Raw genomic sequence first — 17132 nt, forward strand, 5'->3', positions numbered from 1 at the left:
TGTAAATCTTCAAGTTTTTTCCAATATATTTATTGCAGAAAATTCCTGTATAAACAAACCTGCACAGTTCAAATTTGTGTTTCAAAGGTCAACTATACTTGTAGAAATACCACAAATTACAGATGAAACAAAGTATTCTTCGTTTCATTAAAACATACTGTGTTTAGCTGCTAGAGATATAACATTGAACAAGACAGAAATGGTTCCTTCTCTCATGGAACTTATAGTTTAATGGTTATAGGAGACAATGAACAAATAAGCAACACATATGTATTTACCTAATAGGGTGCAGAGATCGAAGCTAATTGGTCTCTACACAAATAAGGTGGTCAGAGAAAGCCTTTCTGAGGAGTTGAGATTTAAGGTGTAGGCTTCTAGGATGTCAGGCTTGTGAGGGAAGAGCGTTACAGAGAGGGCCTCAGCATGTGTAGAGGCCCTGAGAGGGAAAGAACTTGAGCTTTGCCCGTTCAGAAAGAAACAGAGGCAGGGGCCAGGTCACATGGGGGCTCATATCCATGGCATGGAATCTGAATTCTGAATGCATGAGAAGACATTGAAGAACTTTAAAACTCAGTAGGGTCCATTGTTCGTATTGTATGAAAGTAGACTGGAGGGAATAGAGCGGGAGTGGAAGCAGGAGACTGCTAGGAATTCCTTGTGTAAGATGAGAAGTGATGGTGGTCTGGACTAGGATAGTCAAGGTGGAGAGGGAGAGAGGAGGATTCATTCAGAGCATACTTGGATGGTAGAACTGGTGGAACTTGTTGGGTTGGGTGTGGGGAGTGAGGGAGACAGAGAAATCAAGGATGAGTCCCAAGTTCCTAGCTTGAGGAACTGGGTGGATGGGAGTGCCATTAACCAACGTAAATTATCTGAAGGAAATAGAGAAGAACATAAAACAAAGCCAAAGGAAATTTGAAGGTTGGCAACCCTTCTCAGAGTCTAGCCACCCACATGTTTTTATTCCCTTTCTCTTGCTTCTTACCAAAATAAAAGCTTTTCATCTGCTGCAGACTCTTTGAACACAGTGCAGCCTCTGTATCATCAATAATTTATGCACTGTTCTCAAGTAAAAGCGTTAGTGTCCAAGGCCTTGTGATTCTGATCTGGTTTCCCAGAATTATTTCACAGGACAGATATGAAAGGGAAGATTTAAAAACAAAAAAACTCCATCACTTGTTGCTGTGGTGCTGTGTAAAGGGCCATAAGTAAGTCATCCCCAGCATCGCTCTCCTTTTTGTAGGTGTGTATTTCAACTGCAAAGGTTGTCTTTCCTCCAGGACCTGTTGTACTAGCGCCCGAACCCTATTTATAGGAAACTAAACAGATTGATTGATAAGTCTGGCTTTCAGCTGATTTTTTTTTTCCCCCTATGCACCACCAGAAAGGATTTTGGAGTTATACCTTTGCAACTTTCAGTCTGATACTGGTAGTTACTTGTTTCAGGAAAGTGATTAGTCTCATTAGGTATCATTTTTTTAATAATAACTTTTTTATCATAAATAAAATATCTTCACTGTAGACAAATTGAAAAGTACAGAATTTGTATACAACCACTTACAATCCCAATGCCAAGAAGTAATATTTTCTTCCAGTCTTTAAAAAATATAGTCAGTGTGATGCTTCATACTTTATGTACAATTTTATATCCTCCATTTTCTACCTAGTATTCTTACTCTTCTCTATATCTTATCAACTATTACTCAAAGACAACATTTTAAATGGCTATATAATATTCCATTGCATGGAATACTTAACCATTTTACTGTTGATGAGCATTTAGGTTGTTTGTTGTTCTTTGTAGAGAAAGTTTAAATTAAGGGAAAAAAGCCACACAGTTTTTACAGAGCACATTGTTTTAATGAAAGAAACTAAATTTTCTACTCAAACCCAAATAATTTGTAAAAGCCACTGTCTACTCCAGGAAGCTATTGAAGAATGATCGGGGCATCAGATCAATTGCACTAAAAACCCTCGTCTCCTGGGAAGCCATTTCTGGGCTCTTAACTCTTACAGTGTTTTTCGATGTTCTGGAAGGTGCCGGAATTATACATGGACCACACTTGCTAGGGAGGTCAGCTCTGTTACTCACGGTGATCTTTGCCCTGGTCCTTTGAAGCTTCTCTGTATTTCCATTTGCTGCTTGCACTTCTGGATCTTGCCTTGCAACAATGACTAGAGCTAGTGGGAGAGAGGCACAGTCCTCTTATCATAGCTTTGAGCTGCCAAATTTGCACTGCTTTATCTTCATCCTAGCCCTCCACTGTGGCAGTCCCTTGGGTCGCAGCAGGCCACCTCCTTCTGGCCACCCTTCAGTCAGCAACTGATAGAGCACTTTCCAAGTTCCAGAAACTGGCCAGATATTGGGAATAGAATGGTCAGATACAGCTGCTCTCGTAGTTTATCATGGGTGGGAAGTAATTACATGGGAGGGAATATAGTTATGTATGGTGTGGGAGAGTGATGTACTAAAGGAGAGGTCTAGACAGTTTGTGTGCGTGTGTGTGTTTTGAGACAGAGTCTTGCTTTGTCACCCAGGCTGGAGTGCTATGGTGCGATCTCTACTCAGTGCAGCCCCCACCTCCTGGGTTCAAGCAATTCTCCTGTGTCAACCTCCGGAGTGGCTGGGATTACAGGCATGTGCCATGAGGGCCAGCTAATTTTTGTATTTTTAGTAGAGATGGGGTTTCACCATGTTGGCCAGACTGGTCTCAAACTCCTGACCTAGTGATCTGCCCACCTTGGCCTTCCAAAGTGTTGGAATTACAGGTGTGAGCCACCACGCCTGGCCATCTAGACAGTTTTGACCTTAGCTAGCTTTCCCACACTCTGAGCACTCTCTACATATTGTATTTTAAAACCTGTGCACACACTCCTTTAGGTATGCTTTGCTTATGTTAAAACGAAACCACAAAAGAACACAGCCAGTGAAGTGGAGGCATTGTTCAGTAAGGTTGTGACTTTCTACCAGCTTTCTCCATTTTTGGAATTGTCAAGCTGGTCCTCTAGTGCTGCAGCTCAAGTCTCATAAAATCCTTCAGCGATCAGGAACCGCTCCTCCTTACTGCTATGCCTGTGACACAATACATCGCACATGCATCCTGAGGTGTAGGTGGATACACTTGAGCTGGTAATCTACTTAGCAGGTGACATTTATTGTTGTGTTTTCCTTTTCTTCTTAGCAGGACCCCATGAACACAAAATATAAGTAAATTTTGCCTCTGTTAGGCTATTCCTTTATCACACTTTGTCTGTACTATAAATGTGCTGTGCTTTAAATGTGGGTTTTGGTTTTGGTTTATTTGGTAATTTGACTAATAGATCTTCATGGGTGGAGAGCAAAACAGTTTCACCTGCTGAGTTCTATGTGAGCATTTCCCCAGCACATTGTTTTTTTAAAAAACAACCAGTATCTCACAGATGTTTGTTATTGAACTCTCTGCTGGACAAGCCAGGAAAATGCAGCAAATACATTTACATTTCAGTAATACATCCATCTCATGATATTTCTTTACAAAGATGAAGAAATATGGGCTGCACACAGGGAAAAGCAGATGAATTAGGAATATTACACATTGTATGTGGTGGTAATGTAGCATAAGGGACCCCAGCCATGCATTCCTTGGTCCTAAGTTAACATTTTTTTCTCCACTTCTTATTAGATGCATGGTCTTGGACAGTTTAATTGAAGTAATCAGAATTATGTACACTAGTGATTAATAGTCATCCAGTAATTGGTCAATTACTAAGAAGTAACTCACTATACCAAGGATTCAGTTTGATTGATTTAATCCTCTGTAACATGTAGGTACCATTGTTACCCCCCAATTTATTTATTTGTTTTTTCTTCTTAATTTTTTTTTTTTGTTTTTCTTTTTTGAGACAGAGTCTTGCTCTGTTGCCCAGGCTATAGTGCAGTGGTGTGATCTTGGCTCACTGCAACCTCTGCCTCCTGAGTTCAAGTGATTCTCTTCCCCCACATTCCCACATAGCTGTAATTACGGGGGTGTGCCACTACACCAGACTCATTTTTTGTGTTTTTAGTAGAGATGGGGTTTCGCCATTTGGCCGGGCTTGTCTCTAACTGCTGACCTCTGGTGATTCTCCTGCCTTGGCCTCCCAAAGTGCTGGGATTATCCCTGGATTTATACATGAAGAAACTTAGGTGCAGATAAATTGAGTGAATAATCCCAGATTGCACAACTTTTCTTTGCTGGATCCAGGATTTGCACTCAGGTGATTGTCACCAATAGCCTATGCTCCAACCACTACACTGTACTTAACCTTTGTAAGTCCTTATTTGCTTATTTGGGTAGTGTGAATTTATTTATCTGATAAAATATCAGGTGCTTTTGGTGTTCATATCTGGGTAAATTACACATCTCCCCCTTTCTGGTATTCTTCTTTCTTTCTATTGAAACTGGCAGTGGGACGTTTTGTTCCAGCTTAATTAGTCAGAGTTCCCTAGAGGGACAGAACTAATAGGATAGATATACATATACATATATATAAAGGGCAGTTTATTAAGTATTAACTTACATGATCATAAGGTCCCAAAATAGGCTATCTGCAAGCTTGAGGAGCAAGGAGAGCCAGTCTGAGACATAAAACTGAACCTGGAGTCTGATATTTGAGAGCAGGAAGCATTCAGCATGGGAGAAAGAGGTAGGCTGGGAGGCTAGGCCTATCTTGTCTTTTCATGTTTTTCTGCCTGCTCTATATTCGCTGGCAGCTGATTAGATTATGCCCTCAAGATTAAGGGTGGGTTTGCCTTCCCCACTGACTCAAATGTTAATCTCCTTTGGCAACACCATCACAGACACATCCAGGATCAATACTTTGCATCCTTTAATCCAATCAAGCATTAACAATCACACTAGGTGAGATGGGAATGCTGTGCCAGGTGATAAAAGGGTTTTTGTGCATTGCTGATATTTCTTGCCCAGAGTTGTGAGAGTTACATGAGATTAAAGAAGATAAAGAGAAGAAAGTGTAAGTAGAAAGGATCTTACACAAGATCCTTACACAAGGATCTTGAAGACGTGTAGCCAATCTATTGACCTAAAAGCTGAGTAAAATGTGATTGTTCATAAAACAAAGGATGGATATGAATATAGGATTTATAATTCTTAATTATTTCCCTTTTTTGATAATTGGCTTCCTCTTAAGAATTATGATGCTCAATTACACATATAAGAGATTACATAAGCACAGTGGGTGCTTATCTGTTTGTGGATGATCTAAAGCTTTAGATTGTTTTCATTGAGTCTTTATATTTTTTCTCTAATGATTTTGAAAGGTAGACTATTAAAATGTAATTATTTTAAATTGTGGCCGATTTAAAGGTTTTCATATACATTCTTAGAGCTGTATTTCTCTACCAAATTTATGTCATTATACTTATGTATTCAAAAAGAATAACTCAGTTTATTCTTATATATGAAAAGGGACTTTCTTTTGCCTACATCTGTGAGTGATAGCTAACTCGGTATAAAACTAAAACTAGATTTGAAAATTTCTTAGGTCAGGGACTATTTTCTTTACTACCTTGTTTTTCACATGGTACTCAACTTTTGCATATAATTGATACTCTTTCCATATTGTTGATTCAATGTGAATATTTAAAATTAAGAACTAAATAAGTCTTAGGAAGTTGTAAGATACTTGTTTACATGCTGTGAGTTAGGGCTTCTCCTAACAAGAGATTATATGATTGAGTTATGTGCTAACATGTTTATGCTTGGCTAGTTGACTTCAGGTGTTCAAATACAACAAATAATTGCCCCATTGAAGATGTCTAACATTATTAGATATTAAGATATTTCAGACCCATACTAAATCATTCATTTGTATATAGTATAAGAAACTTCTTTATTGAGGAAAAGAGCTAGTGAGGTAGAAAGAGATCGGAATGTAGAAAGAGTCAAGGAACCTGAGTTCCTTTGACTATGTAGTATGTGAACATAGGCCTGTCATATTAATTTTCTGGGACTAACAGTTTGTGCTATAAAGTAAAAGGGTTAAAAATCAAAATCCCTTTCTACGTTTTAAGTCTGGTAGCTATAGTGATTCTATCTGAGTGGGATGTTTTGCAGAACCTCAGTTGATTTCACTCCTCTGACTTACGATGACTGTTTCTTGTGTGGGGGCCACATATGTCAGGATTTAGATATGCTATCATTAAAAAGCAAACTAATTTTTCACCGGTTTCTACTTTTTAATTCTTTATTGTTATATTTATTAGTGGATGTCAAGAGAATCAGGAATATTGATTCACCTGGGTGAATGAGTAATTGGAAACACATGTTTTTGCCTCTTGGCACTCAATTGTTCCTTAGCCAGTCAGGTTATTTATCTAAATAAGAGAAAATTCAGTAACACATTTTCTTTTTGCACAAAGCAGTTATTTTCCATAAAGTTTGCATGATGGAAGTTTTTATTTTTATTTTCCAGTGAAATATAAATAAGATTTTTTAAAAGCTTTATCTGTCTTTGGAAATTAATGACCAGTTTGCATAAAAAAACACTTGATCTGGAAAACTATGACTATGTTCTATTTAATACCATCTGCTACATCTTTTCTATTGGTTGTTATGGAGACTTCTTTTTCATGAAGGGACATGGTGCTGCTTTACTTAACTGAATTTGTTTTGATTTCATAGTTCATTATGGTAAAATTGAGCATCATAATTCTTAAGAGGAAGCTTGTTATCAAAAAAAGGGAAATACTTAAGGATTATAAATTCTATTTTTATATCCATCCTGTGTTTTATGAGAAATTGCAATGTAGAAAAGTTTTACTCAGCTTTTAAGTCAATAGATTGGTCATATTTCTTCAACAATTACTGTGTGATGGTATCAAAGAAATAGCAGATATACTGCACGCCCATGTTTATTGTAGCACTATTCACAATAGCCAAGATTTGAAAGGACCTCAGTATCCATCAACAGATGAATGGATAAAGAAAATGTGGTATATATACACAATGGAGTACTATACAGCCATAAAAAAGAATGAGATCCTGTCATCTGCAGCAAAAGAACTGCAGGTCATTATGTTAAGTGAAATAAGCCAGGCACAGAAAGAGAATCTTCACCGGTCTCACTTACTTTTAGGAGCTAAGAATTGAAACAGTTGAAGTAATGGAGATAGAGAATATAAGGATGGTTACCAGAGGTTGGGAAGGGTAGTGATATAGAGGATGTGGAGATGGTTAAAAATAGAAAGAGTGAATAGACCTAGTATTTTCTAGCACAATAGGGTGACTATAATAAAATATAATTTAATTGTACATTTAGAAATAAATGAAAGAGTATAACTGGACTGTTTGTAACACCAAGGATAGATGCTTGAGGTGATGGATACCTCATTTACCCTGAGGTGATTATTACTCACTGCATGGCTGTTTTGAAATATCTCATGTATCTTATAAATATATATCTGCTGTGTACCCACAAAAATTAAAAATAAAACAGAAATAGTAGATATAGTTTCTGCTTTTGAACAGTTTCTGGAGTACATGTGCAAAACATGCAGGATGGTTGCATAGGTAAATACATGGCAATGTGGTTTGCTGCCTCCATCCCCCCATCACCTATATCTGGCATTTCTACCCATGTTATCCCTCCCCAACCTCCCTACCCACCCGCTGTTCCTCCCTTAGTCCCCCCCAACAGACCCCAGTGTGTGATGCTCCCCTCCCTATGTCCCTGTGCTCTCGTTCAACACCTGCCTATGAGTGAGAACATGAGGTGTTTGTTTTTTTGTTCTCCTGTCAGTTTGCTGAGAATAATGGTTTCCAGATTCATCCATGTCCTTATAAAGGACACAAACTCATCATTTTTTTATGACTGCATAGTATTCCATGGTGTATATGTGCCACATTTTCCTTGTCCAGTCCATTATCAGTAGGCACTTGGGTTGGTTCCAGGTCTTTGCTGTTTTAAACAGTGCTGCAATGAACATAAGTGTGCATGTGTCTTTATAGTAGGATGATTTATAATTCTTTGGATATATACCCAGTAATGGTACTGCTGGGTCAAATGGAATTTCTATTTCTAGGTCCTTGAGGAATCGCCACACTGTCTTTCACAATGATTGAACTAGCTTACACTCCCACCAACAATGTAAAAGTGTTCCTGTTTCTCCACATCCTCTCCATCATCTGCTGTCTCCAGATTTTTTAATGGTTACCATACTAACTGGCGTGAGATGGTATCTCAGTGTGGTTTTGATTTGCATTTTTCTAATGATCGGTGATAAGTATTTTTTCATATGTTTGTTGGTCTCATACATGTCTTCTTTTGAAAAGTGTCTGTTCATGTCCTTTGTCCACTTTTGAATGGGTTTGTTTGTTTTTTTCTTATAAATCTGTTTTAGTTCTTTGTAGATTCTGGATATTAGCCCTTTGTCAGATGGGTAGATTGCAGAAATTTTTTCCCATTCTGTTGGTTGCCAGTTCACTGTAATGATTGTTTCTTTTGCTGTACAGAAGCTCTGGAGTTTCATTAGATCACTTTGTATAGTTTGGCTTTTGTTGCCAATGCTTTTGGTATTTTTAGTCATGAAATCCTTGCTTATGCCTATGTCCTGAATGGTTATGCCTAGGTTTTCTTCTAGGGTTTTTATGATGTTAGGCCTTATGTTTAAGTATTTAATCCATCTGAAGTTAATTTTAGTATAAGGTGTCAGAAAGTGGTCTAGTTTATGTTTTCTGCACATGGCTAGCCAGTTTTCCCAACACCATTTATTAAACAGGGAATCCTTTCCCCATTGCTTGTTTTTGTCAGGTTGGTCAAAGATCAGATGGTGTAGGTGTGTGGCCTTGCCTCTGAGGCCTCTGTTCTGTTCCAACGGTCTATATCTTTGTTTTGGTACCAGTACCATGCTGTTTTGATTACTGTAGCCTTGTAGTATAGTTTGAAGTCAGTTAGTATGATGCCCCCAGCTTTGATCTTTTTGCTTAGGATTTTCTTGGCTATGTAGGCTCTCTTTTGGTTCCATATGAAGTTTAAGGTATTTTTTTTCCAGTTCTGTGAGAGGGTCATAGGTAGCTTGATGGGGATAGCATCGAATCTATAAATTACTTTGGGCAGTATGGCCATTTTTACAATATTGATTCTTCCTAACCATGAGCATGGAATATTTTTCCATCTGTTTGTGTCCTCTCCTATTTCCTGGAGCAGTGATTGGGTAGTTCTCCTTGAAGAGGTCCTTTACATTTTTTGTTAGTTGTATTCCTAGGTATTTTATTCTTTTGTGGCAGCTGTGAATGGCAGTTCGTTCTTGATTTGGCTCTCCTTAAGTCTGTTATTGGTGTATAGGAATGCTTGTGATTTCTGCACATTGCTTTTATATTTTGAGACTTTGCTGAAGTTGCCTATCAGTTTCAGGAGATTTTGGGCTGAGACGATGGGGTCTTCTAAGTATACAATCATGTCATCTGCAAATAGAGACAATTTGACTTCCTCCTTTCCTATTTGAATACCCTTTATTTCTTTGTCTTGCCTGATTGCTCTGGCTAGAACTTCCAATACTATACTGAATAGGAGTGGTGAGAGAGGACACCCTTGTCTAGGGCCAGAGATCAAAGGAAATGCTTCCAATTTTTGCCCATTCAGTATGATATTGGCTGTGGGTTTGTCGTAAATAGCTTTTATTATTTTGAGATACATTCTGTTGATAACTAGTTTATTGAGAGTGTTTAGCATAAAGGGCTTTTGAATTTTGTCGAAGGCTTTCTCTGCCTCTATTGAGATAATCCTGTGTTTTTTGTTTTTGGTTCTATTAATATGGTGGATTACATTTATAGACTTGCGTATGTTGAACCAGCCTTACATCCCCGGGATGAAGCCTACTTGATCATGATGAATAAGCTTTTTGATGTGCTGTTGCAGTCGGTTTGTCAGTATTTTATTGAAGATTTTTGCATCTATGTTCATCATGGATATTGGACTGAAGTTTTCTTTTTTTGTTGAGTCTCTGCTGGGTTTTGGTATCAGGATGATGTTGGTCTCATAAAATGATTTGGGAAGGATTCCCTCTTTTTGGATTGTTTGGAATAGTTTTAGAAGCAGTGATATCAGAACCTCTTTGTATGTCTGGTAGAATTCAGCTGTGAACCCATCTGGACCTGGACTTTTTTTGTTTGGTAGGATGTTAATTGCTGCCTCAATTTCAGCCCTTGTTATTGGTCTATTCAGGGTTTCGACATCTTCCTGGTTTAGGCTTGGGAGGGTGCAAGTGTCCAGGAATTTATCCATTTCTTCCAGGTTTACTGGTTTGTGTGCATAGAGTTGATTGTAGTAATCTCTGATGGTAGTTTGTATTTCTGTGCAATTGGTGGTGATATCCCCTTTATCTGTTTTTATTGCATCTGTTTGATTCTTCTCTCTTTACTTTTTTATTAATCTGGCTAGCGGTCTGTCTATTGTGTTGATCTTTTCAAAAAACCAGCTCCTGGATTCATTGAGTTTTTTGAAGGGTTTTTTTGTGTCTCTATCTCTTTCAGTTCTGCTCTGATCTTAGTTATTTCTTGTCTTCTAGCTTTTGAGTGTTTTTGATATTGTTCCTCTAGTTCTTTCAATTTTGATGATAGGGTGTCGATTTTGGATCTTTCCTTGTTTCTCACATGGGCATTTATTGCTATCAATTTTCCTCTAGACCCTGCTTTAAATGTGTCTCAGAGATTCCCATAGGTTTTGTCTTCATTCTCGTTGGTTTCAAAGAACATCTTTATTTCTGCCTTCATTTCATTGTTTATCCAGTCAACATTCAAGAACCAGTTGTTCAGTTTCCATGAAGTTGTGCAGTTCTGAGTTAGTTTCTTAATCCTGAGTTCTAATTTGATTGCACTGTGGTCTGGGAGACTGTTTGTTATGATTTCTGTTCTTTTGCAATTGCTGAGGAGTGATTTACTTCCTACTATGTGGTCAAGTTAAGAGTAGGCTGAGAATGTATATTCTATGAATTTGGTGTGGAGAGTTCTATAAATGTCTATTGGGTTTGCTTGGTCCAGGCTTGAGTTCAGGTTCTGGATATCCTTGTTAATTTTCTGTCTGGTTGATATGTCTAATATTGACAATGGGGTGTTAAAGTCTCCCACTATTATTGTGTGGGAGTCTAAGTCTCTTTGTAAGTCATTAAGAACTTGCTTTATGTATCTGGGTGCTCCTGTATTGGGTGCGTATATATTTAGGATTGTTAGCTCTTCTTGTTGCACTGATCCTTTTACCATTACGGAATGCCCTTCTTTGTCTCTTTTGATCTTTGCTGTTTTAAAGACTATTTTATCAGAGAGTAGGATTGCAACTCTTGCTTTTTTTTTTGCTCTCCATTTGCTTGGTAAATCTTCTTCCATCCCTTTATTTTGAGCCTATGTGTGTCCTTGCATGCGAGATGGGTTTTCTGGATACAACACACTGATGGTTTTTTACTTTTTATTCAATTTGCCAGTCTGTGTCTTTTGATTGGGGCATTTAGCCCATTTATATTTAAGGTTAATCTTGTTATGTGTGAATTTGATCCTGCCATTTAGATGCTAGCTGGTTGTTTCGCCCATTAGTTGATGCAGTTTCTTCATTGTGTCAATGCTTTTTATCGTTTGGTACATTTTTGGAGTGGCTGGCTTCTTTCAGGTGCTCTTGTAAGGTAGGCCTGGTCATGATGAAATCTCTCAGGAATTGCCTGTTTGTAAAGGATTTTATTTCTCCTTCATTTATGAAGCTTAGTTTGGCTAGATATGAAATTCTAGGTTGAAAGTTCTTTTCTTTAAGGATGTTGAGTATTGGTCCCCACTCTCTTACTCTCTTCTGACTTGTAGGGTTACTGCCGAGAGATCTGCTGTGAGTCTGACGGGCTTCCCTTTGTGGGTAACCTGACTTTTCTCTCTGGCGGCCCTTAGCATTTTTTTCCTTCATTACAACCCTGGTGAATCTGATGATTATGTGCCTTAGGGTTGCTCTTCTTGAGGAATATTTTTGTGGTGGTCTCTGTATTTCCTGGACCTGAATGTTGGCCTGTCTTGCTAGGTTGGGGAAGTTCTCCTGGATAATATCCTAAAGAGTGTTTTCCAGCTTGGAGTCATTCTCTCCATCACATTCAGGTACACTTATCAAATATAGATTAGGTCTTTTCACATAATCCCATATTTCTTGGAGGCTTTGTTCATTTCTTTTTACTCTTTTTTTCTCTAATGTCGCCTTCTCATTTTATTTCATTGAATTGATCTTCAATTTCTGATATCCTTTCTCCTGCTTGTTCAATTTGGCTATTGAAACTTGTGTATGCTTTGTGAAGTTCTCATGTTGTGTTTTTCAGCTCAAATAATTCATTTATATTCTTCTCTAAGCTGTTTATTCTTGTTAGTATTTTGCCAAACCTGTTTTCAAGGTTCTTAGAACACTAACCCAATGCAAAGAAACTTTTAGCTCAGAGTAGTTTGTTACTACCCACCTTCTGAAGCCTGTTTCTATCAGTTCATCAGACTCATTCTCCATCCAGCTTTGTTCCTTTGCTGGTGATGAGTTGTGATCCCCTGGAAGAGGAGAGTCGTTCTGATTTTGGGTGTTTTCATCCTTTTTGTGCTGATTTCTTCCCATCTGCAAGGATTATCTACTTGTGGTCTTTGTAGTTGGTAACTTTTGGATGGGGTCTCTGAGTGGACTGTTGATGATGAAGTTGTTTCTTTCTGTTTTTTAGTTTTCCTTCTAACAGTCAGGCCCCTCTGGTGTAGGAATGCTGGAGATCCACTCCAGACTCTGCTTGCCTGGGGATCAACTGCAGTGGCTGCAGAACAGTAAGGGTTGCTGCCAGTTTCTTCTTTTGTTATCTTTGTCCCAGAAGGATACCTGCCAGATGTCAGCCTGAACTCTCCCTTATGAGGTGACTCTGGATATATGGGGGTCAGGGAGCTGCTTCAGGAGATAGTCTGTCCCTTGTAGGAGCTCAAGTGCTGAGCTGTGAGCTCCATTGTTCTGTTTAGAGCTGCTGGGCAGGTACATTTAAGTCTACTGCAGTGGAACTCAAAACCACCTTTTTCCCAGGTGCCCTGTCCTGGGAAGGTGGGCTCTATTTATAAGTTCCTGATGTGCTGCTGTCTTTTTTCAGAGCAGCACTGCCCAGCAAGGAGGCAGCCTAGTCACAGTCTCCCAGCAGAGGCATTGCTGAGCTGCTGTGGGCTCTGCGCAGCTGCTGTGTGAACTTCCTTGAGGTTTTGTTTATAGGGGTATAGTTAGAACTGCCTTGGTAATGGCAGTCTGCCTCAGTAATGGAGGACTGCCTCAGTAATGGCAGACTGCCTCAGTAATGATGGACTACCTCAGTAACGGTGAACTACCTCAGTAATGGTGAACACCCTTCCCCCAACAGAGCTGGACTGTCCTGGGTCCAGCTGTGCTTGCTGTGAAACTCTCAGTCCAGAGCATTTCAGATTGCTGGTCTTTATAGGGGTGGGACCTGCCGAGCCAGATCACTTGGCTCCCTGTTTCAGCCCCCTTTTTCTCAGTTGAATGCGTGGCCCTGTCTCCCAGGCATTCTAGGCGCCAGTTGAAATGACCGCCCAGATTTCTGTGAGTTTTTGTGCAGAGACCTGTTGCACTGGCTGAAACAGCCATGCTGGGAACTTGTGGTGCTTTTCAGCCCAGGAATCTCCCGGTCTGTGGGCAGTAAAAACTCATTTGGAAATGTGGTGTTCACTCACACTCTGCATTGTTCTCTCTGGAAACCATTCCAGAGCTATTCCTATTTGGCCATCTTGGATCCGTCCCTTAAACCGGTTATTATTTAAAAAGATAATAGTGGTCAAGGTAATAAATATGTCTTTGCCTGTCTTATGTGCTAGAATGGACACAAATAAAGGCAAAATTTTATTCATTCATATGTATATGTGAGAACGTATATATGTGTGTAATATATATGGAATTTCTGGCGTATTTATGGATATATATGAATATTTTAGAGATATGGATCTAAAATTGTTCTGGAGGTGAGAATTACATCATCCCTCAGAGACTATATTTCATAGAAATACTACCTCTGGTTAGAAGTATTGTGGATCTTAATATGAAATCCAATTCTTGGCCAGGCATGGTGGTTTATACCTGTAATTCTAGCACTTTGGGAGGTTGAGGTGGGAAAATCACTTGACTCCAGGAGTTTAAGACTAGCCTCTGCTAAATGGTGAGACTTTGTCTCTGCAAAAAATAGGGAAAAAAAATTAGCTACGTGTTGTGACGTGTGCCTGTAGTCCCAGCTACTTAGGAGGCTGAGGTGGAAGATCACTTCATTTCAGGAGGTTGAGGCTGCAGTGAATGAAGACTGCACCACCCCCCTCCAGCCTGGGCAACAGAGCAAGACTCTGTCTCAAAAAAATCAATCAAATTCTTACGCACCAAATAATTGTTAGTTTTCTTTTAATATATTTCTGATCTTGCACCTTAACTTCCACCATATTTAGGATTTGTCTGATTAAGTGTTAAAATTTTGTTCTGGAGTTTTACATTGTTTGATCAATGTAACCAGTTGACACAAGTGCAGTGAGATATTTTGGTGGGAAAGTCTGCAGGTAGCTGAAGCATGTAAACCTTGGGTGGGGCTAGACATTGGCTGGCCAAGAATAAGAGTCTATGGGTAATGGAGATCAAAATTGGCCTGAGAGCTACGAATAAGTAGCAAAATCAGTTGTATTAGGAAGTATGGAGAAGGCAAGCAGGGTGTCAGGTAACTCATGACTGCAGAACCATTGTATAAGGGAAATGTTTCTATAATTATGGGCTGGAACTAATTTACCTCTACCTCTTTTGTGATTCCAGCTTAGGTGGAAAACCTTGCCTCTTTTCAGGTTTATTTGCAGCTAGAAGAAAAGGTGGGTTTTTAAGTATGTTCTGATTTAAGTAAAGACTGGACATGGAAATAGCATTACAGAGAAGTTGTTATATAACAATAACAGTTTGAAGAAACCGGCACGAAGCTTCTTTATTCTGAGAACAAGTATTAGAAAGCCAAAATGCTGTGAAACTATCACATATATGATAGAAATATATGTGATAATGCTATTCTATATGTGTAATGTTTTAATTTATGTAAATATTTTCAAAGTTAATTTGTGAATGTAATACCATTCAGTTAAAATCATTTTGGGAATTTGGAGGGAGCTTGAAAGGATGATCTAATGGAAAAATGAACATGGGAGGTTCCTAAGAACCTTTCCTGAAAAGAGTAATGGGTAATAATGATGAATAAGTATAAACACAGATCTGTGGAACAATACTTGAGTCTAGAAATATATTTAACAATATATAAGCACTTGATAGGATAAATGTGTTTTCTCCCAATAAGGAAGGATTACAGTGGTGTTGGGAAGCTAGGTAGCAGTTTTTTTTTTTTTTTTAAGTAGTTAGTTATGTCAATATCTTTTACTATATAGCAATATAAATTGGAAATTAATGAGTGAATGAAACTAATGAAAAAAAATCATGTTCTGGACAGAACAACATAAAATAGAATAGAATATATAATAGGACTGTGAAAGAATCTCTCTTTTAGTTTTAAATGAGTGAATGGAAGAAAATTTAAAAAATATTCAAAATGTATGCTCAGTAAGTTTTTAAAAGGATGGTAATGGTAGCAAAGTGGGAAAATAGATTTGCACCAACATGACTGAAAAATCTTATCTATGAATTGTAAAGTCCTTGTTCATTTTTTGAAAATTTTTCCAACATTTTATTACAAAAACCTCAAACATACAACAAAGTTGAAGGAGTCTTACAGTTGTGAACAAAAGTCATCTGAAAAGGAATTTAGAGGAAAGCGACTTTATTCCATCAGTTTGCAAACTGGAGAGATGCAGCCTTCGGTGTAAAATGAAGGTGAGTTCTGTAGAACAAAGGGAGGGTTTGCTTTTATACAGAAAGTCGCTGTCCAGATTTGCACTCAGGTCCACTTATGCAAATGAAGAATTCAAACTTCCTTAGTTCTGATTGGCTAACATAGGTCACAGCCTATTGGTTGGTTCAGGTGACATAAACAGGAACAGGCACCTATGAAAGTCTCAGCTAAGTAGACATGTAGATTTCCCATGAACTCAGAGTACATGTGTGACCTCTAGTCAATAAATGGTCTCCTGGCTCTTAATTGAATTTAGGCCCAGTTAGTGACTCAGGATTTATTTTGAGGGATTAGCTCTTTCAAGGTTCACACAGTGAATACCTGTATAGCCACCACCTATACTTTGCCATTTAAGTATATTTTTTGTTGTGGTAAAATACACATAAAATTTACCATCTTTTAACCATTTTTAAGTATGCAGTTCAGTGATATTAAATTCATCCATCATGTTATGCAACTATCACCATCATTCATCTCTGTAACACTTGTCATTTGTAAAACTGACATTCTGTACCCATTAATTGATAATACCCCATTTTCCCTTCCCCCAGACTCTGGAAGCCACCATTATACTTTCTGTGTCTGTGATTTTGACTACTCTAACTACATAATATCAATGGGATTATACAGCATTTGTCTTTTTGTGACTGGCTTATTTCACTTAGCATAAGTGAACCTCAAGTTTCGTCCATCTTGTATCCTACATCAGAATTTTTCCTTTTAAAGTCAAGCTCTATTCTGTTGTGTATGCATACCACATTGTGCTTATCTATTCATCTGTTGATAGAACTTTGGGTTTAAAATTTGTTTTAAGGTGCTGTGAATAATGCTCCTATGAACATGGGTGTACAAACATCTCTTTGACACCCCATTTTCAATTCTTCTTGGTATATGCCCAGAAGTAGACTTGTTGCATCATATGTATGATAATTCTATTTTTAATTTTTTGAGGAACCAGTGTTTGTTCATTTTAATCTACCAAACATTTAATCTTGTTCATTTAACATTTGTAGATAAATGGACAAATGACATGTAATTCATAAGGGAGAAATACAGTTAGTAAAGTGAACATCAAAAAAGTTTATTATATAAGTCCTCATTAAAGATCATGCTTAAATTTATAGCACACAGATATAATTTTACAGTTGCTGAGGTAATCTCCCTCCTTTCACAAAAAAGAACATCTCATGTTGGTAAAGTTGTACTAAAGTTTGTATACTTTTACTTTAAAGAGGAACCAGGAGGG

General features: G+C 38.1%; 1 protein-coding gene across 19 annotated transcripts in view; it reads left to right on the top strand.

Annotated features, from left to right (window-relative positions):
- Positions 1-17132, top strand: part of ST7 (suppression of tumorigenicity 7) — a 306671-nt gene that overhangs the window by 104409 nt on the left and 185130 nt on the right. For 4 of the 19 annotated variants that reach the window (XM_078343255.1, XM_078343259.1, XM_035254199.3 and 1 more), the window contains exons 2-3: positions 14812-14864; positions 15753-15867. The exons of the other annotated variants lie outside the window; for them this stretch is intronic. The gene's annotated coding sequence lies outside the window, so the exon portion shown is untranslated. The remainder of the gene's footprint in view (positions 1-14811; positions 14865-15752; positions 15868-17132) is intronic. 19 annotated transcript variants of the gene reach the window in all.

This window comes from Callithrix jacchus, chromosome 11 (genome assembly GCF_049354715.1).
Source record: "Callithrix jacchus isolate 240 chromosome 11, calJac240_pri, whole genome shotgun sequence".
In the NCBI taxonomy this organism is placed as follows: domain Eukaryota; kingdom Metazoa; phylum Chordata; class Mammalia; order Primates; family Cebidae; genus Callithrix; species Callithrix jacchus.